The sequence below is a fragment of the Schistocerca cancellata genome, chromosome 4 (genome assembly GCF_023864275.1).
Source record: "Schistocerca cancellata isolate TAMUIC-IGC-003103 chromosome 4, iqSchCanc2.1, whole genome shotgun sequence".
Classification (NCBI taxonomy): Eukaryota; Metazoa; Arthropoda; class Insecta; order Orthoptera; family Acrididae; genus Schistocerca; species Schistocerca cancellata.
Window position 1 is genome coordinate 376,118,973 of NC_064629.1, and position 26,545 is coordinate 376,145,517.

Consider the following 26,545-nt stretch of genomic DNA (forward strand, 5'->3'; position numbering starts at 1 on the left):
TGTTGGAACTCCTGATAACTAGTAAATCCCTCCTCCTGTGTGTCTGCTCATACCACGCTGAAGGATCCGCCACCTGTCCACTCACAGAGTGAATAGGGAAGGCTAGATGGCCAGTCTCCACATTGGCACTCCACCTTGAGTGACACAAATGCTTTTCCACCTGCTACTCACTCTAATGTGAGAGTGGATCCACCGCATCATGTACATTAGGCAGTAGAGCCTGTGGGCAATGTGAACTGTGGCCAGCTCCTCCTGTGTCTGCACACAGCATGCACACATCCTCCCCATCCTAGCAAGACTAACTGAAGAAGTAGTAAACCATAAAAGCAGACAGAATCCCAGATATGCAGCTTGCTTCTCTCCTGATGTGTCACCAGTGGGCGCCGATGCCCCAGTGAGCTATGTAACTAACTGTTCAGAAGAAATGAAAACTGCACTACAGACTGCCTGAATTTATACTTACAAAATGTGAGCTTAAACCTCTTAAACAGAAAAACACGTACAAAATCATCTGATAGACATCACTGAAAGAATAGAAACTTCACTGCTAAAATGGTTCCCATAATTCAGTGCAACGTGAAGGATTCAGGATTAAAGTGAAAGAATTGAAGCTTCTTGCACAGACCTGATAGAGAGTGCCAACAGTGAGAGACGGATTAGCAACCACGACAATGTTACAGGAACAATGGTCACTAAAGGCAAAAAGGTAGCCAAGAAAGCTAGGAGAGTAAGAAAAGAATTATGTTTGGCCGAACTGATAGTGAATCGGTATCCATTTACTTAAAACGTGAACTGAGAACATTTAGTTCAGATCTGGCAAATGTGGAAAAATTGAGGTTTACCTTGAAAGACATGAAGTTAGTCTGGGTAAGTACTTTACAATTAAGTAATGGGACTTCAATGACCTGGTTTAATGGTACCATTCATAGAATTTCGTGAAAACAAATAGTAGTACACTTTCACTACAAGAGAGATTACAGGGATAGTGGCAGAGAAAAGTTAATAGCAATTTTTGTATCTGTAAGAAGGCCTATGTGTGAAACGCAGAATAATTTTCACATTCAGATCCTAGCAAAAGATTTATCAGAAAATTCTGGGAAGTTCTGGTCATGCAGGTCAGTGAAGGGATTCAAAAACTCCATTCAATCCCTCATTAATGTGTCTGGCGTCAAAATCAGAAACAGCAGACAGAATTGAGAAATTTTGGATTTCAAATTTAAAAATACTATACAACACCAATGTTTGACCAAAGCACAAACTCACAAATGAGTGACATCCATATTAGCATCCCCAGTATTCAAAAACAGTTAACAGTACCTCAAGTATACGAGGCACCATGCTCTGTCAGAATTCCAATTATGGGTTAGGTTAAATGCAACTCATAATTAACTCCTTTCCTACCTCAAATTTATCATAAATTACTCGCACAGTGAGTAGTACCATGTGACTTTAAAAGAGCACAGATCTTTCCTGTTTACGGAAGGGTTAATAGTTTGGGCATGCAGAATTATACACTAATATTGCTAATGTCGTGTCTGTTGCAGTATCCTAGGGCATATTGGAAGAAGGAAAAAAATCGTATTTTTAGAGGGAAAAGAGCATCTCTCAAAGTCTGCACTGTTTCAGAAAAAGCCTCGTGTGAAACACAGCTTGTTTTATTCATACACTACCTCTTGCAAACAGTAGATGCAAGTGAACAAGTAGATTTCATCTCCCTAGATTTCTGTAAGGCACTACACATTGTACCACAGTGGTGACTACTAATCAGGATGCAAAGATACAGTGTAAAGTTGCAAACATGTGATTGGTTTGAGGAACATTTGGTTAATAGAATCCAGTATGTTATACTGGATAGCAATGGTTCCATTGAAACTAAAGTAACATCAGATGTGCAACAAGAAGTGTAATAGGACCTCTAATGTTTTCAGTATGAATATATGACTTCCTGGATAGGATTAGCAGCTCTGAAAGATTGTTTGCTGTTGTCCAGTGAAGTATTGTCATTCCGTGATCATGAGAAAATGCAGAAAGATTTGCACCTCTCTTTAAATTTGGATAAATCTAAGATAATGCTAGTAACAATGAGAAAGAACTGTGTAGCAGCTGACTGCAAGATTAGTAGTAAACATCTCAATTATGTCACATTGTATTTAGGGGTAAGACTAAGAAGAGAACTGAAGTGGCACAGTCAAGTAAAATCATTATTGGGGAGGTGAAATGGAAGAATTGGATTCATCGGAAAGGTTCGGGTAGAGTCCAGTTCCTCCATAAAGGAAACTGTACACAAGACTATATGTGAGTAATTCTAGACTATCATTTCAGCGTTAGGAGTCCTTATCAACTAAGCGTGGCAACAAAACAGTGAATGAATTCAGGGACACACTGCTAGAATCATAAAGGTTAGTACAGTACGCACAAAAGTATATCAGAAATACTCTGAGAACTTAAATGAGAATCCTTGGAAATAAGACAGTGTAGTTATCATGAGACTGTTGGGTAAATTTAGAGAACCTGTCTTTGAAGAAGACTGACCAACATATTTCTTGCATAGGGCTCATGAGAAAAAGATCAGAGCGATTAGGGCGCACACGGTGGGATTTAGGCAGTCATTTTTCTTCACTCTGTACACAAGTGGAATAGGACAGAAAACTGATAATGTTGGTACAATGTACTCTTTGCTTTGCATTGTACAGTGGTATGTTGGCATTCATGTAGATGGTGATGTAGTGAAGTCGCTTATGTTTAGGTCTACAGGAGATGCATCACACCTGTATTAAATAGCTACATTCTAATCAGAAACAGATGTTTTTGGTGGTGTAATGACAAAGAGAGGGTAGTTGTGTGTTGTAATGATATTTACAGCTTCTCACTGTGTACCAGATAAAACCTTTTTCTCAGATTCATTGTAGATAACGGTGTACTCTTTACACACTGGCCGCAGTATAACTCTATAGCCTCAGAGACCTTTTTGGCTGCTCCCATTTCATTCCTTAGTCTAAATTTTGACACACACAACATGCTGTGTGATCTTGTCAACACTTGCCACTTGGCTCATGTTGTACAGCACGTCATTCGCAAAGAGGAAACCTATCTTTTGAGCAGAAGGCAAGGAATGTTCTTCAGCTCTGCGACAAAGCTGTTGTATCCTGTTATTAGTTTCTTCTTTTGCCCTCACCTGCTCTAGTAACCATTTCACCATAAGTTTCACATATCAAACAGAACAGCAACTGAAAGGAGGCTCAGCAGTGTGAGTTTGCCATGTACAACCAGCCAGCTGTGTTTTAACACTGTGACTGCATCTGAGATATGACAAATCACATTATCAAATATCCATCGCAAAAATCATCTAGTTAACTTTGAAGGCAGCTTGTTTTATGCTGGAATGAAATGTTGCTTTGCAATTAGGGCCATGCCAGTGACCCTCTGAGAGTGCAGATTTCAACTATCAGAGAGAACCTTGCAACCTTTCTCGTAGCAAGAACAAAACCCTTGGTGTGATTTAAAAAAAGCAGGATAATGTGAAAGAAGTTCCTAAATTCAGTAAATTATTTACCACTTCAATTACCACACTATCAGAGTAAATCAGAAAGAGATCTGGCTGTGGCAGATCGATGACAGGAACTACTACACTGAAAGATGAAACACTTTTGACACATACCAGTGAAGAGGCTTAATAGAAGTTTCATATTTTTCAAAGGTGTGTAATAACCCACAGTAACTCCACTTTCTGATGATGTCACAAAGTGAATATGGAGATGGAGCAGTTAGGCTTCAGTTCCTGTAAAGGGAACTGTACAACTCCCCATTTTTTTATTTTTTTTATTTACGCGTCAAGTTCCCTAGGACCAAATTGAGGAGCAAATCTCCAAGGTCATGGAACATGTCAGTACATGAAATTACAGCATAAAAGTAATAACAGATAAAAATAAAATGTTTATGAACCCAAAAAAGTCAAGCCATAAGTTTCAGTAAACACAGTCAACAATATAACAGAAGAATCAGCTTAATTTTTCAAGGAACTCCTCAACAGAATAGAAGGAGAGACCCATGAGGAAACTCTTCAGTTTCGATTTGATAGCATGTGGATTACTGCTAAGATTTTTTATGAATTTTATCCATAGTGGATGCTGTTGAACTCCGTGACTGTTCCTTTATAGGGTGTAGAAAAATTTCTGCCACCATTCATAATAATTGTGACTGGTAACGGAAATTTTTCTACACCCTATAAGATTTTTGAATTCTTGTGGTAGCGTATTGAAAATGAATGCAGCAGTATACTACACCTGCGTGGTTGTTGCAGTGTTGCTTTGATAAGCTGTGTAGGTACGATCGTGTAGCTGTGAATCGTTCTCTGGTATAGGTTCTGGAAATTAGTCTTTATCAGATGTTACCAGACTGTGTTCAGGATGTATCGTTCAACTTGTGGATCATCTGAACCAGTTGTATCTACTGGAGTCTTTACAATAGAAACAACACCTCATACTCATCTTTCTTCTTCATCAAATGAATGATGAAAATATTCTATAACTTGGTCGTATTTGATTCCAGAGATTGTCAAGCTTCTACAGCAAATAGCATAATACATAAATTGTGTATAATTCCAATGGGCAAAGTACATTGTATTTTTGATATGGGTAACAACTCTCAGGAGGAGTCTCTGGGAAGTTATAAAGGCCTCAAGTATCTCCTCTGGCACAGTGTTATTAAACTTGTAAAAAAAATGGTAAAAATTGTCCCTCTCCTCCCATCACCATTACATGCAGGGAATTGCCGTGATCATTGTACCAATATTTGGAGGAGCCATTGGAGAAGTGATGCATATTGACTCTGCTCAAACGAAGTGATGCTCATTGACTCCGTGTAAACCATTAAGAAGGATAAGAAAACTGATTTTTCAGGTCATAAACATTAGTAGAAACAATAAAATACCATTTTTTCTAAATACTGTAAATGTAAAATAAATATTTATACTATGAATTGTTGTAAATAGATTTACATATCTGTCTCTTCATCATTGTAGCCTTAGTGTATCTTTGTTTATTCTCAGAATTTAGAACATTCCTTGGAAGTGGAAGTTGATGGTGAATGAAGACTATTTAGTGATAGTGAACTATAAGGACTTTTTTTATGTGAAACTCAGGCCATTCTTTAGAAGCACAGTGAAAGTGTAAAGAGGGTTGTTTGAAAAATCGAGGTGTTTCTCAAAAAACAATGTGTTTTTACTCTTTTTTCTTTAATGATCCCTCATAGTGTGCGGATAAAGGTTGGTTAAAGTAAGTTGATGTAACATGTTTTGTACATGTATGTGAAACTCCTCACCAATTAGAAAGAGACTGGAATGGAAACAGTTAAACAAAAGTGATAAGGAAAGAATGTGAGAACAATCTGAATAAATAAATAAATAAAAGCAGTACAATGAGTGTTTGTAGCAGCCGAAAGTAAATGCAATGAAGAAAGTGTAGAAAAATGATAAATGAATTAAAGAAAATGAAGCTAATAATTAATGAGTCGAGTTAAGACTGTGAGAACATTCCAGCATTAAATATTTCCAGACTGAAGATAACTATGAGGAGGACATGTCATTTCTGAGTTCATAGATGATCTCAAGGAGATACTCATCCATGTTAAGACAACTACTGAAGCACAATCACAAGCCCTTTGTGCTTGTAGTACGCTAGGAAATAATACCTTGTGTTACAATCACTACCTGCAGCCATCTTAACAGAACCTTTTTTCATAGAGATTCAGTACACCTGATGGATGAAGAACTCTGACCAAATTTGGAGCATTGGGGATTGCATTGTGTGTTCAGTGTACAAAAAGGGCTTAAGGACAACAGGGCATAAGGACAACAAAATCAACACACAAGCTTTCATAATAATGTTTGAAAGGAATGTCATTCCTGAGAAGGTGGAAGTGTGATATATAGGTTTGACTTTTGACTGTACATTCTGCTGTTGATGTGAGGCTTTCCTTGTAAGTATTTTGATTATGCACCTCAGAACCTATCATGGGTAGCTATGATGGATAACCACATGCCAGTGAACCATATATTATTTTTAAATAAAAGGAAATACAGGACTTCAAAACATTTCCACACTGTTTGTATTTCGAAGCACGTTGGAATTATGAATACTTTTATCCATTGGCAGTGACAGCATGATTTACAACCACTATAATTGGGTTAGAACCCGCCTTGAATGAAGAATCACTGCCAGACCTACCCATTGTTAGGGAAAAAATCAGTTACCTCTCTTAAATGCTAATCATATGACACCAGTGGAGACATCTGCTGATGGAGGTGAAGACTCTTCATCCTGATCTGACATCACAGAAATTATCTCATAGGGCACCTTCCTCCCATGACCCCACAAACAAACAAATCAGCTGCACTCAGATGAAAGAAGAAATACACGTATTGTGCTGTTGAATAGCTTGGTCATCTCTCAATCCAGAAATGTCGTCTGGGAAACCCTCACAAGAATTGCTTTGTATCTGGCAAGGAAAGTTTAACAGAATGAAAAGGAGACAACTCACCGAACTTCTGTGTGCTGGCTGAAAACACAGTACTGGACTGCAGTTCGGCAGGTAGAAAGGTTGAGTGGTTGTCAGGTAGGGTAAGTAGAAGGAAAGAAAAGAGGAAGAACATGGGAGAAGGATTTGGGGAAGGGTGGCTGACAGCTCAGAGGGAGACAGCAGATGTGCAGGATGGGAATGGAAGAGGACGAGGCGGCAGATGCACTGGATAGGAGTGTGGCACATGATGGTGCTGATGTGCTGGAGTGGATTGGGAGGGGGTGACAGGCCAGGGGAAGGGGATGATGTTGAATAGAGGGTGTGGGTGCAGTGGATTAAGCTGGTGCTTGGGGGGGGGGGGGGGAGGGATCCAGATGGCACAGGTTTTGAAGCAACCATAGCACTAGAGCATTTGTGCTCAGCCATGTGTTCCGCCACCGGGTTTCCAACACAGTGTGGTGGTGGCCATCCATACTGGTGAACAGCTGGTTGGTGCTCATGATCCTTAATCCTCCCACCACATCCAAGAACCAGCTGCAAAGGAGCACCCTCACAACACCCAATATCATCCCGGACTGGAGCAAATGTGAGTGATGTCCTTCACCAGGGATTCGACCATTTGTCATCAAGCCTTGTAGTGAAGGACATCCTACCAACAATCCTTCTCACTACTCCTAATTTGGTATTCTGCTGTGGCCCAACCTCCATAATGCCCTTGCTCATACCTGTGCAAATCCTACACCCAGCCCCTTGCCACAGGGGTCCTCTGCTGCAATTTCTGCACAGAATTTTATTTGGGCATGATCACTAAAAAGCTGTCCACCAGAATGAATGGCCACTACCAACTCTGGCCAAGAACAGAGAAGAAAATCCAGTGGTGGACTGCACTGCTGAGCGCAGCATTCTAGAGCTCAATGTCTGCATCACAGTCCATACCATCTGGTTCCTTCCCCCCAGCACTATCTTTCTTGAAATATGTAGAAGGGAGTTGTGCTTGCAAGACATGCTTCATTCTTGAAATGTTCCTGGTCTCAATCTCTGCTAACCCACAGTAACCACATCCTCTACCAGTCTCCACTACTTCTTTCCTGCCACCCTCTCCCGACACAATCTCTATGCCATTATCATCGTGAACAGAGTTCCTACACTCCCTCTCACATTCCCATCCTGCACACCTGCTGCCTCCTTCTGAACCCTCAGCCACCCTCCCAACCCCACGCACTGGCTGCCTCCCTGCGAACCATCAACCACCATTGCCATCCCATTCACCAGCTGGCTCTCTGTGAACCATCAACCAACCTTCTCATCCCACACACCTGCCACCTCCCTCTGAACCGTCAACCACCTTTCCCATCCCACTCACCTGCCGTCTCCCTCCAAACTTTCAAACACTCTTCCCATCGTACACACCTGCTGCCTCCTGCAGACCGTCAGCTACGCTTCCTATCCTGCACACCTGCCACCTCCCCGCAAACACTTTCCATCCCGCACACCTGCTGCCTCCCTCCAAACCATTAGCATCTTTCCGTTCTGCACACCTGCTGCCTCCCTCCGACCCACCAGCCACCCTTCCCATCCCACACATCTGCTGTCTCCGTGCGAACTGTCAACTGTCCTTCCCATTGGAAAATGCTGAGAAAGCAAAGGCTGTGTGCTGTTGCACACTTGGTTCAAAAGAGGACACACAAATGAAGACAGGCAAGTGTTAGCAGAGATTTTTATATCCGTGAAAAGAGGTGTACGCTACAAAGACAACTACCACTGTCATACCTTAGCAAAAGATCTGACTGAGATTCAAAAAAAAATTGGTACTATGTAAAATTGCTAGGTGGCCGTAAGGCTTCCATCCAGTCACTTGCTGATTATGTGTCTGGTGTGGTAGTAGAAGATAGTAAAATGAAAGCCTAAGTTTTAAACTCCAAGTTTAAGAAATTTTTACCTCTGGAGTATTGTATGTACATACCATCGTTTGACTGTTGCACAGAGTCCTGTATGGGCGATGTACATTAATAAGCACCACTGGTGTAAAGAAACAGCTGAGAGTTGTAAACAAATAAATCTTCAGGTCCAGATGGAATCCCAATTTGCTTTTATGAAGAGTACTCTGTGGCATTGGCCACTTACTTAGCTTGTATTTATTGCAAATCTCTCACCCAATGTAAAGATCCAAGCAACTGGGAAGAAGCACAGTTGATACCTGTGTATAAGATAGGTAAAAGAACAGATCTACAAAATTACAGACCAGTATCCTTAACATCAGTTTACTGCAGACTTCTTGAGCGTATTCTGAGTTCAAATATATACTGTGAGTTCGAATACGTACTGAGGTGACAAAGTTGATGGGATAGTGACATGCAGATATACAGATGGCAGTATCATCATATACCCAAGGTATAAGAGGGCAGTGCATTTGCCGACCTGTCATTTGTACTCATATGATTCGTATTTAAAGGTTTCCGACATGATTATGGCCACACAATGGGCATTAACAGACTTTAAACACAGAATAGTAGTTGGAGCTAGACGCGTAGGACATTCCATTTTTGGAATTGTTAGATAATTCAGTATTCCAAGATCCACAGTGTCAGGAGTGCTAATAATACCAAATTTTAGGCATTACCCCTCACCACAGGCAATGCAGTGGCCAACGGCCTTCACTTAACAACCGAGTGGAGTAACATTTGTATTTAGTTGTCAGTGCTAACAGACAAGAAACACTGCATGAAATAACTGCTGAAATGAGTGTGGGATGTAAGAACGAACATATCTGTTTGGTCAGTGCGACAAAGTTTGGCACTAATGGCCTATCACAGCAGACGACCTATGTGAGTGCCTTTCCTAACAGTACGATGTTGACTGCAGCACCTCTCATGGGCTCATGACAATATCGGAAGGATCCTAGATGACTGGAAAACTGTGGCCTGGTCAGATGAGTCCTGCTTTCAGTTGGTAAGAGCTTATGATAGGGTCTGAGTGAGTGTTATGGAACCATGCGAAGCCAAGGACCCAAGTAGTCAACAAGGCATTGTGCAAGCTGGTGGTGGCTCCATAATGGTGTGGGCTGTGTCTTCATGGACTGTAATGAGTTTTTTGGTCCAGCTGAACTGACCATTGATGGAAATGGTTATGTTCAGCTACTTGGAGACCATTTGCATTCGTTGACTTCATATTCCCAAACAACGATGTCACCAGGCCACAAATGTTCGCAATTAGGTTGATGAACGTTCTGGCCAGTGTGGGCGAATGATTTGGCCATCCAGATCGTGCAACACAAATCCCATTGGTTATTTTGGGACATAATCGAGAGGTCAGGTCGTCCACAAAATACTGCATTGGCAACATTTTCGTAATTAGGGACGGCTAAAGAGGCAGCATGACTCATTATTTCTGCAGGGAACCTCCAACGACTAGTCGAGTTGCTGCAATACAGTGGGCAAAAGGAGGTCTGAAACCATATAAGGATGTATCCCATGAATTTTTTCACCTCAGTGTAATAAATTTCCTCGACACCAAAAAGTTTATGTCCACAAATCAGCACAGTTTTAGGAATCATCATTCATACAAAACTCAGCTTGCCTTTTCTCTCACGATATACTGCAAATTGTGGATGAAGGGCAACAGGCAGATCCCATATTTCTAGATGTCTGAAAAGCATATGACATGATGCCCCACAGCAGACTGTTAATGAAAGTACAACATGAGTGGCTTGAAGACTTTTGTAAGCAACAGAACCTAGTACCTTGTCCTCGGCACTGAGCGTTTACCAGAGACATGGGTTTTGTCAGGAGAGCACCGGGGAAGTGTGATAGGACCACTATTATTTTCTATATACATAAATTATCTGGGCGATGAGGTGGACAGCAATCTGCGGTTGTTTGCTACTGACACTGCGTTGCATGGGAAAGTGTCAAAGCTGAGTGACTGTAGGAGGATACAGGATGACTTGGAGGAAATTTCTAGTTTGTGAGATGAGTGGCAGCTAGCTCTAAATGTAGAAAAATACAAGTTAATGAGTATGAGGACGAAGAAACCCCCATAATGTTTGGATACAGCATTAATAATGTCCTGCTTGACACTCACATCATTTAAATATCTGGGTGTAACATTGCAAAGTAATATGAAATTGAATAAGCATGTGAGGATTGTGGCAGAGAAGGCAAATGTTCAGTTTCGGTTTATTGGAAGAATTTTGGGGAAGAATGTTACATCTGTGTAGGAGACTGCATATAGGACACTAGTGTGACCTATTCTTGAGTACCCCTAGAGTGTTTGGGAGCCACACAAGTTCAGAGGCAGGCTGCTAGATTTGTTGTTAGTAGGTTTGACTAACGTGCAAGTATTACGAAGATGCTTTGGGAGGTCAAACGAGAATCTCTGGTGGGAAGGTGACGTTCTTTTCAAGGAACACTATTGAGAAAACTTAGAGAAATGGCATTTGAAGCTGTCTGCAGAGTAATTCTTCAGTTGCCAATATACATTTTGCTTAGGGACTACGAGGTAAGGTACAAGAAATTAGGGCTCGTAAGGAATCATATAGTTAGTCATCTTTTCCTCTCCCTATTTACAAGTGGAACAGGAAAGGAAATTAAAATTGTAGCGCCACCCCTAATCACATGTAACTTTTTCCTTGTTCTACATGTTCCACTTGACCAATGCAAGCATCTTCAGAACTATGATATTGCCATGTGTTATACCACCATCCACTAAGATAAACTAACAGATTCAACTTACAACATGATAACTTACATTACGAGGCTAAGGTCGCAGTAGTTACAGGTATCAGGCTGTGTGTAGCGCTGTCGTCGTAAGTAAAATAGAGTAAGTTTGTTGTGTACAGTTAATGTAATTTCCCTGGTCAGGTGAATTATAAGATTAAACAGCAAGATATACTGTTTCTTGTTGAGCGAATCAAGCCCTATCAGTATGGCTTTCATTGAAACTACCTCATGAAGTGTTATGTAAAGCTATGTAATACAAAAAACTCTAATATCACTAAACTAGAGTAATTATCTGCCGCTTTTTTGGGTGTTCACACATACAGGTCTAGAAAACATAGCTGGTTATTAAAATAATTGTAAATGGATATGGTAAAATTACAAACTAAAAGTATAATTGCCATGTTTAGAGACGTTAGTACACCATATCATGTGTATAACAGGTTATTAATGGCATTAAAACTGACTGACTGTTATTTCCCTAGTTTAGTGATATTAGTGTTTTTGTAATATGTAGCTTTACGTAAGGCTTGATGAGATAGTTTTAACTAAGCACGTATAGATAGGCATGTCACTCACTCAACAAGATGTAATATATCTTCCTGTTTAATCTTAGAATGTACCTGACCAGATAATTTATGTTAACTGTACTCAACCAATATACTTCATTTTATGTATCATGGTGGTGCTATACACAGCCTGGTATTTGTAATGTAAGGTGCCTTGTTATAATTTGAATCTGTTAATTTATCTTATTGTACGGTGGTGTAACACATTGTAATTTCACAGTTCTAAATATGATTGTGTTGCTCGAGTGAAACATATAAAATAAAGAAAAAGTTACATGCAACTTGTGGTGGCCTTACAATTTTAATTACTAATAGTCACTGTTCCCCTGCAGGCAAATGCCTGCACTCACAAGGAAAGGAAATAACTAGTAGTGGTACAGTGTACTGTCTGCCATGCACCATATGGTGGCTTGTGGAGTATGTAGATGTAGATCCCGCACACCTGCTGCCTGCCTGCCAGCCAGCCATCAGCCAACCTTTGCATCCCACTACAAAACTAACTCCTGTCGTAGCAAATTCAGAATAATTAAATACCTAGATACCACTAAATATTGGAAACCATCCCATCAGGTATCCTAAAGAATGTTGGCTGTGGTACATCACATTTGCATTAGGCACATGAATGCTGAGTTTGAGGAATTATTGATTAGGAGGAAGCAACTCTTTTTTATTTTTATTTTATTTATTTATTTAATTTTTTTTCCCAGAGTCATTGACAAAAATAGAAATAACTTGAGGCACACCCAATAGAAGTTTGTTGGCACCCTTGCCATTAATGGCATGTAAATGGCCTGACAGACAAGAGTAACCATAGACTTCTGTGGAATGCCGTACTGTTCGATAAGAGCTGTGTAAATATTCAATCAGAACTACTTTAGATTTCTAAGTGGTGCAGAGATTGATGACTCACTTTAAAAGTTCAGAAATGTAAAATTGTGCACTTCACAAAATGGGGAGGAGGAAATTGTATCCTATGACTATAGTGTCACAAATCGTGGTTGGAGTCTGTCAACTCAAAAAATACCTAGGTGTAACAATGTTTAGGGGCAGTGTCAGCTGTAAATATTTATGATACAGCAGTTTTAAGACAGTAACACAAAGCAGTCTGGAGAACTGTGTAATACAATGATTGTCCACCTCAAGTTTCATTCATTCACCAAGCAAGGTGGTGCAGTGGTGAGCACACTGGACTCGCATCCAGATTTAAATTTTCCATGATTTCCCTAAATTGTTTAAGGCAAATGCCACGATGATTTCTTTGATAAGGGTACAGCCAACTTCCTCATGCTGACTTAATCTGAGCTTGTGCTTCATGCCTAATGACCTGATCGTTAGTGGGAAGTTAAACTCTAATGTTCCAACATTCCCTTCTGAAAGTCGCATTCAGAGTATGGTCATGATTTGCAACATATATTTAGAATTTACTCCACTCTTTCTTGATGATGGTGGTTTGTAATAAACAAACTGAGGTGCATGTCGTCATTTGCCTGGTGATTTGCATTCTAGTGCAGCGTTGCTGGACACTCAGTCCTTTTATTGCTGCCATTTTAAGAATAACTTATGCTTGCTTAGAGTCTTGTGCTAACTTTATTGAAAATTCAAAAACTCTCACATAAATCCTGCAGACGTTATGGTCATGTTTGCTGATTCTTCCGTCAGTACTTGGGTAGGGCAAAGTAACTGTAAACGAAAAACATGTTATTGTGTATGTTCTACAAACATAAACAATATTGTGTTTATTGCTTTACAGTATGGTCAATTTTGATATTTAATTATCCACAGTGCTTTGTATGGATTCACTCAGAACTTGGGAAATGTCTTTACATATTGTCTTGTGCAATTTGCTTTCAGTGGGAACCAAAAATGTCATAAGCAGTCTAATAACATTGTTATGGATATTTCACTTAGAACAGTTATTGTGGAGTTTTGTACAGAAAACTTTAAGGAAGCAGATTTTTGATTGCTGACAAAGATCCAGTTGTTTTAATTTTTTTTTGAAAAGGGTATGGGGTTTGCATGTGCAAATGCAAGAAATGTGCTTTCATGTTGAAATTACAAATCTGGTAGTTCCGCCACCCTTTGACATCATTTTTAATTTTTATTCTTTGTCAAGGTTCCATCCGTAGCCCATCTCTAGCACGTCTTCTAATTCTACTAAGATTATTACCACTCTCTCTGTCACATGCACCAGTGGATGTGCTTCTTGTACTGCGGAAATTCTAGTAAGACAAAGCACATTATAGGATCTTGGCATCTTAAGATCATGTCATTTCCTGTTGTAAAGCTATGTTATGCTATTGTAGTTTCCAAAAGAGGGACTGTACTACCTGCATTGCCAATTTCCTGCTTTTGCACATAAGTCTCCCACATCCTAAGTGCTTCCACTCCATCTTCAGTGAAACAAACACCAGCAGTGTTAAGATGCAAACATTGACTCCATCTGTCATTCATCTCCTGGCAAAGCAGGTGATACTGATTCAATTTATAAGGTTATCTCAACATTATTGGTGGATGGAATTTGTAGCAAAGATGGTGATTCCAATTTATGTGGAATAGTGTGACTGACCTTTTCATCTAATTCAGGTGGTTTGAGGAGTGGTCTCACATGTGTGTGGTGCTTGGACTGTGAGGCACTATTTGTGTGTGCCCTTTTTATACTATAACTTGATTTGAAGTGCCTGCTATACCATTTTATGTGCAACTGGTTTCCTCTTAAATGGTACATCACCAAGAAAAAAATAAGTAACTTCTAGAAATTTACAGGAGAGCGAAGAAGCTGTGAATTATTCATCCAACAAGGGAAATGTTGTAGCCCTAATGACATATATGGATCATAACAAGATACTATTCAGTCTGTTGATGGCATTGCCAATGGATAGATGTTGACTCCATCAAAGGATTTGAATGAGTACAATGGGACTATGAACAGAACATGTTGTTACAGAAAGCACTAGGATTAATTAAGTTGAAGCCACTGTGTTTTAAAAATGTGTGATAAACATCCTAGGTCAAGATCACTGAAATTACTTTATTAATCACTGGTTTCAGCTCATTGACGAGCCATCTGTAGGTATAAAATACAGAAATTGCATAAAAGAGGTGACCTAAGAAAATACATTTGATATTGAAACTTCTTTTCTGTGATACATACCAACAAAAATTATTATTTAATTCAGTGTGTATCAGCCACTAGGCATTACTCATCATTGTAATGTGTTGAGCTGTATCACTCTTGTTGTCTACCCACTGAAAAATTTTATAGATTGTGATAAAAATAAAGACATCCAGAAGTACATTTGATAAGTGATATTTTTCAAACTATACATGACAGCAAGATCAATTCATCTCAACATATTATGATGTTGTGTAATACCTGGTGGCTTACTGAATTAAGTTATCATTTTCGTTAGCATGTATGAGAGAATTAAATTTTAAATATCAACTTTATTTTGCTATCGTTCAGCTCTTTTATGCAATGTTCTGTGATTTATATCTGAAGGTGGCTCATCAATGAGCTGAGATCAGTAATCAGTAAAGGCGTTTTAGCACTCTTGTCCTAGGATTTTCATCCACAGATTTCAAAATAACAGATCGCCTGTCTACCGATTTTACAATGTCAAATAAGAACACATTGTGTTTTTGCCAGTATGCGAATGAGAAGTTTGTGGTATTGCGACATGAAATATTAATGATTTTGTCTACCTTATAAGCACAATGTATCCTAATATAAAATTCAGAATAGAACTTTAGAGGTCTGCCTTTCCTCAATATATTAGGTAATAAAATACAACAGATGCCTTGTCCATGGTGTGAAAGTGCGCGCGCGCCCACACACACACACACACACACACACACACACACACACACACACACACACACACACACACAAAATTTAGCTATCGCTATCCAGCTATCCACGACATTGGTGTCCTGTGTGAAGGTATCTAGTCCTTAGAGTCTACTGTCTACTAGACAGAGAGAAAGTTGCCAAAGAACTAAGACGCATACACATACAAATTTTGTTACAAAAGAATGGATATTCAGATTGGCAAATGGAATTAAAGTTGTTGCAAAAATCGGCAAGATGTTTCAGATGTCTGGGCGAGAAACGAAAACAAAAGCCAAGGGTCGCTATTCTGTTGTACTCTGGCCCAGTGTGTGGCAAAATCAATAGATTTCTTTGAAAACATGTTAACCAATGTATTTCACTTAGAATTACAAAGATAAAAGATCTGCTTTGTGATAATAAAGTTTATCTAGCCATTTGAAAACAGGGTGTATACTGCTTACTAAATTTATGCATATTGCAAAGCCATAGACTTCAGTAACATAACAGCAACTTCAACAGGAAATTAAACAGTGTCTGGGTGTTTGTGTTAAATAAAACAAATAGTGCTACTTCATCCATTGAGCCCTAGGAAATTCTTTAGTGCTATTTCACATCTTTCATAATATTTGAATGCAGTAGCTATTGAGCAGATAATTGTTTTTACTATATCTATCAGTCAACAGTTAGAAGCAAACATTTTTTAAACCAGTAACATGGAGAGCCTGAAAAACTGTGCAGTCTCTGGTGACATGATAGAGGAAGTTTATCAGGCAGGAGGTACACTAAAATCACAGTCTGAATCCGTGAAATTGGATGTCATCAATGAAGTAAGCACCAGCTCAGAAAGCCTGCATAGTAAGGTCATACAGTTTGTTCTACTGGGATTTCTATAGTAGACCTTCTGATTGGATAGTTCATTTCCATGTTTTCTGAGGCAGATGCTGATCTCCACTTCCAGTTAAATGACAAGAAGTTCTGACACATTGGAACTCTCAAGGCAGCATTGTGTGGGTGTGTATATCTGTGAATAAAGGGTTAAAAAAAGTCATATTTCTGAACACTCATATTGTCAGTACTGTGTTCCACATGCATATGTGTAAAGTGCTTGTTAATCACACTACACTAATTCTTAATAATCCCCACATCCATAGATGTCATACTTATCATGGTGGTTATGAGCTGTATTTCAAGTCCCTTTGCATGGTGAAATCAAATCAATCACTGTAATTCAGACCTGACAATATTGTCGAGTTTTGCAGCCCCTCTAACCTGTCGTCTTACAAGGAGAATCAAGCAACAATACGAGGAACTTTGACAATTCGCACAAGTAAACCCAAGGCACTTCATACATCTGCATCTATACTCAGCAAGTCACCATACTGTCAATGGTACTACTAGTCATTCCATTTCCTGTCCCACTCGCAAATACAGTGAGGGAAAAATAACTGTCTATATGCCTCTGTTTGACCCTATAATTTCTCTTATCTTGTCTTTCTGGTCATTATGCAAAATGTATGTTGGCGACAATAAAATTGTTCTGCTCTCACACAAATGCCAGTTATAAAAATTTTCTCTGGAATGATTTGTGTAAAGAATGTTGTCACCTCTAAGGACTCCCATTCAGTTCATAATCATCTCCGTAATATTTGCATTTTGATCAAACATAGTGCAGAAATCCAGCAGTACACATGTAAATTGCTCCCATGCCTTCCTTTTATCTGACCAAATACCAAACACTCAAGCAGTACTCAGGAATGGGTTGCAATAGTGTACTTTATGTGGTCTCCTTCATAGTTGGACCAAACTCCCTAAAATTCTCCCAGTAAACTACTACTACCGATATTACATGCTTATTGCATTATGTGTCACTTTGCACTGTTATGCCTAGATATTTAGTCAATGTGATTGTGTCAAGCAGCACACCACAGACACTGTATCTGAACATTACAGGATTGTTTTCCTTCTTAATGGCATTAACTTAATTTTGTTCCATTTGTAGCAAGCTGCCATTCATCACACCAAATAGTAACTGTCTATGTAAGTTTTCCTGTATCATTGTACAGTCGCTCAGTGACAACAATTTCCCATATACTACAGTGTCATCAGTAAATGGTCACAGCTTGCTGTTCACCCTATCCAATGACCTAACACACTTTGACGATACCCTTGTGTCTGATGAACTCTTGCCATCCAGGACAATGTATTGGATTCTATTACTTACGAACTTTTTGAACCACTCGCGTATCTGGGAACCTATTCTGTATGCTCAGACTTTGTTAATACCATGCAGTGAAGCACTGTGTCAAATGCTTTTCCAAAATCTGCGTGTTGCCCTTTATCAAGGATTCACAGGATATCATGTGAGAAAAGGTCAGGCTGAGTTTCACACGAGGGATACTTTCTAAATGTGTGCTTTTGTGTCTCAAGGAAATTTATTATATTCTAACTTAAAATATTCTCAAGAGTTCTTCAGTAAACCAATATTAAGGTTGGTTTGTAATTTTGTGGATCCAGTATTGTACGTTCCTTACATGCGGGAACCACCTGTGCTTTTTCCTGTCACTTGGGACTTCACACTGGTTGAGAGGTTCATGATAAATTCAAGCTGAGTTAGGGGCCAATGCTGAAGATCACTCTGTGTAGAACCAAATTGGGATTCCATCTGGACCTGGCTACTTATTTGTTTTCAGTAATTTCAGTTGCTTATCATTGCTGGGGATGCCAATTTCCAGTCCTTGAGTTGTAAAAAAAAGCTGGTACAAAATAAAGTTCTCTCGTACCCCATCACATAATCTGCAGTTAGGTACCAAACGGAGTACCAGTGCATATCGTCACAAATCAAGCATTGCCTATTTCTGTGTCCTGCATATGGGAGTCTTTGTTATGGTAAAATGATAGTATATGTGTTCAGTGGTCCTGTGTGAATGATTTTTTTAACACAAAATTTAGAACTTGAGCTTTCATTTTGCTGTTTTCTATTGTCATGTCAGAGTGGTCAATGAGTGACAAGATAGAAACTTTCGAACCGCTTAGCGATTGTGCGTAGGGCCAGAATTTTCTTGGATTCTCGGCAAGATCTATTGCTATGTTATGACAGTCAAATTTATTGCGTGCTTCGCACATCAGTCTTATTTTAGTCACAGGATTTTCTACTAACTTTTGTCCGTAGATATTTCTGCCTTTTTTTTAGCTGATAGTGCAAAATATCTGCTGCTGCATTATTTTCCAAATTTTGTTATAAAACCACAGTGGGTTTTTTCTGTCCTTAATTTCATTGGCACATACTTCTCTAATCTTCAGTTTACTATCAGTTCAAAATTTGTTCATAATTCCCCTATTCCATCATATTGGAAGTAAATGATGTTCATTCACTGTGTAAGTAGAATGCTATCAATTGCTTATGTGCTGTTTCCGCCATAAAAACTCTCCTAGCCATCTTCATGGGTTTATTAATTTTAGTAACCTCCATCATATGATATCGTGAGCATTAATCCCTGTCTATACAGGCTGAACATGATAAACCAGACAAATTGCAGGGAAAGATTCCTGACTGGAAATTGGAGAGAAAAGGTCCTATGAACATGTGTCCAGAAATGCATTGCTGCCGTGGTAGATGACGCTGACAAAAACAGGCTGTATGATTGAGCCGGCTGCAGTGGCCGTGCAGTTCTAGGCGCTTCAGTCCGGAACCGCGGGACTGCTACGGTCGCAGGTTCGAATCCTGCCTCGGGCATGGATGTGTGTGATGTCCTTAGGTTAGTTAGGTTTAAGTAGTTCTAAGTTCTAGGGGACTGATGACCTAAGATGTTAAGTCCCATAGTGCTCAGAGCCATTTTACATTTTACTGTATGATTGACATGGCTTACTGTGAGCAGCAGAATGGTCTGGTATTCATGTCAGGAACAAGCGGAGATGGTGTTCGTGTACAGCCAAACAGATGGAAGCATCGTGGCTATATCAAAACAAGTACCCTCACAGACACCAAGCACATCACACAACATTTCAAGCCCCTCTTGGGCATTTGTGTGATCACGGGTACATTGAGATGGATGAACGTTCAGGAGGCGGCATACTCTGTGTATGGACCGTGTTTTACAGGATATTGAGACAAACCCTAGTACAAGCTCCTGCAAAGTGGCCTGCCAACATGGGATGAGCCAAAGTGCAGCAATCTATGATGCGATATGTGAATGCTTGCATTCATCCCATGACGACTACTTTGAACATACGTTGGGACATGGGTGCGATGCAGCTCTGTACCGTATTCTGGGTTGATTTTTTATTGTAGCATGCACATCATCCATTTCTAGACACATTTTCATTGGACCTTCTTGCCTCTATTTCCCATCAGGAATCTGACCCTGCAATTTGTCGGTTTTATTAATGTTCACCCTGTGTACTGGTACTGTCTATGAAGACAGGCCCGTTTGTAGCTGTGAGGTCTAAAACAATTCCATTGTACTTGAGTTGTCAAGCTAGCTGTTCAAGGTAGTTTTTGGAGACTTTGTTGAGGACTGCTTCACAAGACCGTGTGTTTGTACCGCCTGCCGTGGAACCATTGGTGTTCCACTTTATTCTCTTTAGTGTAGGCTTTCTTTGAATGATTTTACAGCAGTTTCAATGGAATATGGAGGCTGGTAGAAACATTTGATGATCAGAAGTTCACCTAAGCCAGTTACTCACGCCCAAATAACTTAGCAGTCAGACACCATTTCAACCTCAGAAGGCACATCAACTTTTGTTAATGGCAATGGACTACCCCCCCCCCCCCCCCCCCCCCCCTCCCTTTCCTGTGGTATATAACCTGACCTTTCGATGCAAATTCTATGCCTCTTTAAATATTTCAGATCTTTATGCTTTGAGTTTCATCCAGCTCTCAATTCAGAGTACAATTAAAATGTAATGGTTTTGCTGAGGGCAGTAAATTAAGGAACTTTGTTACGAATGCTTTCACAATTTTCTGTTAAAATTTTGACGTTTGAAGTGTCTTTACTTCGTACATGATCTAATTTTCCTCCCTGTGTATCAGCTGGCGAGCATTCGTCAGGTGACCTCAAACTATCACAAGAAAAACGTGTATTCCTTTAGTACTCTGCTATCTGAGTAGCTACTTTCTCTGTGGAATGCACCCATACCTATCAAGGGGAGTCCTACAATTCCACACTCTGTAATGCATGTCCAGAAATCTGCAGCCAAGACTGTAACAGAACTGATGTAGCCTCTGGATGAGACTGTCCACTCAGCTCCAAACCAAAGGAGCCCAATCAGTTCTGGTTATTGTACTGCAAATTGTAAACCCTGCTTGAACTCTGCAAATGAGACCACCGGTCCTCACCACTTCTGTCAGCCTTGTGTGCGAACTAAGGATGGCCTCAGAACGGTAGTGACAAGCGTCATCAGTGCTGATATGAGTCACAACTTGAACATGACTGTACCCTGCACTCTCGATACCCACAGGTAGTGTCTCCTCCACATCTTAGATGAGGCTCTCCCAGCAGACATAGTGAGCTAGTTTCTACCAGCCTTGGATGCTATTTCCCTAGGGGGCTCAATGATGTGACTGGCATTGCAACTCCTGACAACTAACTAAAAGGTAGTTACTATCATGAAATAATATTTGAAGATATAATTGCGTAGGCTTCCGCGGCCAGAGTCAGTCAGCATAAAAGTTTTCTGGGGATGGTACCGCGTAATAATGTATGAAACTACTGCTGGAGAAAAGCCAACGTTTCGGCCACAGTTGCAGTGGCCTGTTCTGAGTGTACTGGTGCATTCTAGCTATGCAGTGTCCCTATTTTAATATTACTGCTCATTGCACATGCCTTTACATCATAATTTTAAAAGGATAATTCGTTTCATTGGTCACTTAAGGAAGAAGGATAGGGAATTTTATTTTAATAGGTCATTGCGGTGGAGGGAGAGCGTAATCTATGTTGTCTATTGGCCTTGTGTTATGTGCCATGATTGCTGGTCACCGTCGAATGAGAAGTCGGCTCCTGTTTACCAAATGCTGGACATCGGCCGCGCGGCGGCAGTTACTTGACGGTAGTGCTCGTGCCTCGAGTTGACAGTGGGGTCTGTTGTGTTCTGATTGCTGGTAGCCAAGATGGGGCGAGCCTGAGTCCATCCTCTCTATTCATGTTCTTGGGTTGTTAAAGTATTTTGATGTCCTCTCTGACTTTGTATTTTGTTATAACCAGGTGCTTGGCCAACACACAGGCTTTGTTGAATTTTATTTCTTTTCCGCAATCTTGCTGATTGCCCTGTCTTGGCTGCCAGCAATCAGAGCCCAACAGACCACACTGTCAACATGAGGCATGAGCACTACCGGCGAGTAACTGCTGCCGCACGGCGTGTCCAGCATTTCGTAAACAGGAGCCAACTTCTCATTCGACGGTGATTTTCAATCATGTATACCTTTTAGTATCTCCAGGGTTCTTTCATGTATACAACCTTCTTTCATGATTCTTAAATCAAGTGTTAGCTATGATTAAGTTATGCTCTGCACAAAATTCTACCAGGCGGCTTCCTCTTTCATTTCTTAGCCCCTATCAATATTCACCTACTACGTTTCCTTCTCTCCCTTTTCCTACTCTTGAGTTCCAGTCACCCATGACTGTTAAATTTTTGTCTCCCTTCACTACCTGAATAATTTCTTTTATCTCATCATACATTTCATCAATTTCTTCGTCATCTACAGAGCTAGGTGGCATATATATTTGTACTACTGTAGTAGGCATGGGCTTCGTGTCTATCTTGGCCACAATAATGCGTTTACTATGCTGTTTGTAGTAGCTTACCCGTACACCTATTTTTTTTATTCATTATTAAACCTACTCTTGCATTACCCCTATTTGATTTTGTATTTATAACCCTGTATTCACTTGACCAAAAGTCTTGTTCCTCCTGCCACCGAACTTCACTAATTCCCACTATATCTAACGTTAACCTATCCATTTCCCTTTTTAAATTTTCTAAACTACCTGCCCGATTAAGGGATCTGACATTCCATGCTGCAATCTGTAGAACGCCAGTTTTTTTTTTCTCCTGATAATGGTGTCGTCCTGAGTAGTCCCAGCTTACCTCCAGAATATTTTACCCAAGAGGACACCATCATCATTTAATCATACAGTAAAGCTTCATGCCCTCAGGAAAAATTACGGCTGTAGTTTCCCCTTGCTTTCAGCCGTTCGCAGTACCAGAACAACAAGGCCATTTTGGTTAGTGTTACAAGGCCAGATCAGCCAATCATCCAGACTGCTGCCCATGCAACTACTGAAAAGGCTGCTGCCCCTCTTCAGGAACCACACGTTTGTCTGGCCTCTCAACAGATACCCCTCCGTTGTGGTTGCACCTACGGTACGGCTATCTGTGTCGTTGAGGCACACAAGCCTCCCTACCAATGGCAAGGTCCATGGTTCATGGAAGGGGGGGGGGAGGTAATAACAAAGTATAAGAGACACTGCATAGCTAGAACGCACCAGTACACCCAGAAGAAGGCCGTTGCAACTGTGGCCGAAATGGTTTTTCTCCAGCAGTAGTTTCATACATTACGACACGGTACCATACCCAGAAAGTTTTTTTGTTAAGATTTGAAGAGTAAAGGAAAAGAATGTGAGTTGTCCACGTTTCTTCAAAAATGAATTATGTATGCCATGAGATGTTAGATTATGTGTTGTTTAGTATTGTTAAGCGGTGAGTCTGATAATATGAATAATCCACGTTCTATAACCCATTTTAGATTACACATGCAGGGGAAGAATGTGCCGTCTCTTGCTACAGCGAATAAATTTTCTTTATCCAGTGTTGTGTATTAAGTTTTAGATTCGTTGTGGTTTGTCAAACAATGTTGAAGCAAGAACCAGAGAATTTTTCTTTATTGTGCATTGTTAGTACTAGTGAGAACCATTTCTTTAGTTTTAGACATTGTGTTTAGTATTGCAGGTGTTGTAAGTGATTCTTTTCAGCTTTAATACTCTATTATTTACACTGAATAATGAGTACTGCATCTTTAGCTGAAAGACAGAGACCTTCAGATTCTAACAGTGTTAGGAAAAGGCAAGTAAGAGGGTGAATGAGTACAAGCATGAAGAAATTAATAGTTCAGTCAAATGAACTAGGAGAAGACTGCAACTGTAAGTTAGTATTTTGAGATATTAAGTGCTGAAAAAAGATCAATTATTATATGAAAATTTAGTGATATTGTAGGCCGGAATGAACAATCATTGTATCAGACTGGCCTCATTACAATACTTCCATTTCACAGAAGTTGATCAAAGAATAATTAAGATGAAGCACAGCTTCGAGGGTGTAATTTCCGCAACAGAGTAAGAGTATAAGGTGATGAAATTGTACATGAAATCCCTATATGCAGAAAAGCTTTCATGGGAGTGCATGGAGTAACGAGGTGGTGATTAATGACTGTTCAGAAGTCTTTGAAGCTGCACAAGTCGCTTCGTGCTGGAAGGGATAAGACTGGAAGTAGGCCATGGAAAAATTACGGAAGCAGCAGGAATGGCAGAGGTTTATGATTACATTCATTCATTTAAGGGTAGATCAAGTCATTACAGCAATGACAAGACCAAGAAGATGTATCTCCCAGAAGAACATTTTATGAAAAAAATTGCATGAAATGTTCCAGGAAAATACATGAATTTTAATATTTCATATGAAATGCATAGAACAGTATTCAACATCAAATTCAGTATAGCTTTGGGGTATTCAAGGAATGATACATGGTCAACATGTCATAAGTATACTGCTGATATGAAAGTGCTCAATGCAATGTTAATTGCAAATTTAGATGATGGCATGAAGAAACAAGTGTTGAAGGAAATTAATGAGATCACCATTGACCAGAAAGTACGCAAAGTGAAAGCTGAAACATTTTGTGCTAGGAAGAGGAATGCTAGTTTTAGAAGTCAAAAGTCTAATGAACAAAAGCAATCTGTATACACAGAAAAAAAAAAAAAAAAATTGCATGCTTACCAAACCTAAGTACTAATGATGTCTATTACCAAGGGCAGTTGTCTGTTTACTCTTTCAGTATTCATCAGCTTTCAAATGCAACTTCAGTATTCTACACTTACACTGCAGATACTGGAACAAAAGGGGCCAGTTAAGTTGTTTCCTTTTTAAATCGCTTTGACAGAATTATTACACAAGAAAGAAACCTCTAAGAAGCCATTTGTGATTTATGTTCAGGGTAGAACAAGAGTTGCACTGTATCAGGGTATTGTAATTATCTTGCGAGTGAACTGAAGCTTTTGGAGACAGTGAAAGTAACTTCACATAGTATGGGAAACACTTTTATGAAACATGATAATAATATAGGACTGATTAACTCGTAAGCAGAGGCAGAAGTTCCAGTGGATTGGGTGCAGATCATAGTTGGAGCTTGATGTAAACCTAAGCGTTTTGAATGTTGTCGTGGTCAATCATAATATGATACAAAATTGGGGGTCATTTCTGAAGAAGAAATATTTGATGAAATGTCGTTTCCTAACAAGACCCATAAGAGAGGTAATCATCACAAAAACATCCCCACCTCATTCAATATAGAACTCAGATTTTATCAGTGGGAGAGTTTCACAGCAACTTCAAGAGCAGCAGTGTGGATAATGTCAATCCCCAACTTACAGACATAAAATATAAAAATATAATAAAATTTTCTTTTTGAATAATTTTGTATACTACTGACAATAATAATAATAGTAGTAGTAGTAGTAGTAGTAGTAGTAGTAGTAGTAGTAATTTGTCTTTACAAGTCCTGTTGCAACATCAAAAGGAAAGTATCAGTACCTCCAGTTTTTAAAGGAGTATTGCAGACAATAAGCTAGAGTGTTTCACACAAACCTTTTACACCACCCTGAGAACTACATGTTTGGACGAGTGACAGTATACTGTATTCTTTTAGCATTTTATCACATGAAGTTAAAATAGCAAAAAGGAACTGCTGATCAAGAAGTATCTTTATTGTTTCAAACATTGTTTTCCATTACAAAGTAATCTGACATAAAATTTAACAAAAATTACAGGTTTACTTGCAGTGTCTTCTATTCTGCTATATAAAAGTAGCAAATTTTCTCCTTGTGATGCATTACATTGCTTTAAATGTTATGCCAGTAAATCCATAATTTAAATAATCAATTAATGTTAAATTTAATGTATATAACATGTCCTTCCAAATGACTTCTGTATTCTTTAAATTTGTCCATTAGTATCCATTAAATTCGGTTTCAAACTTTAAAATTGCTGTCCTGAGTGATTTGATGAGCAGACAAAGCACGTTCTTTTTCTGTACTCTTCATTTCTTGGCATCTCCAGCTCTCAGCTAGACAGTCACCTTCTAACCAGACTTAGATCTTATGCTTTTCTACAAATTAGTTCGTCGCAACAACCTTCATTTGAGAATATTTATTTGGTTCATTATAATTTTTACAATGTTCTGTTCTGTCCCTACTTGCTCTTGTATGATCTCTCTCTCTCTCTCTCTCTCTCTCTCTCTCTCTCTCTCTCTCTCTCACACACACACACTCTCACACACTCTCTCTCTCTCACACACACACACACACACACACACACACACACACTCATGACATCATTATGTCACGGGTCAAAGCTGACATCCAGTATTGGTAGGTTCAACTCGCTTTTGATATTGATGATGTATTAACAGGATATCCAAATCACTAATATGTTGTACCTGTATAACGCAGATAACATATACTACTTGTATGATAAATGGATGTGCTGTTGCTGTAACTTTTCTTTTTCTTATTCTTACACCTATATTCATAAATATTTTAAAAGGAGGTAATGCTTACAATGATTTTTTTTTTGTACACAGGATTTTTTATTACATTCCAATAAAATGTCTATGCTTGACCCATGTAGTTTCACATTATGACCACTAA

At 39.4% G+C, this 26,545-nt stretch overlaps 1 protein-coding gene across 1 annotated transcript in view; it reads left to right on the top strand.

Annotated features, from left to right (window-relative positions):
• The window catches only part of LOC126183398 (cysteine-rich hydrophobic domain-containing protein 2), a 51,594-nt gene that overhangs the window by 19,820 nt on the left and 5,229 nt on the right, over window positions 1-26,545 (top strand). The window lies entirely within an intron of this gene.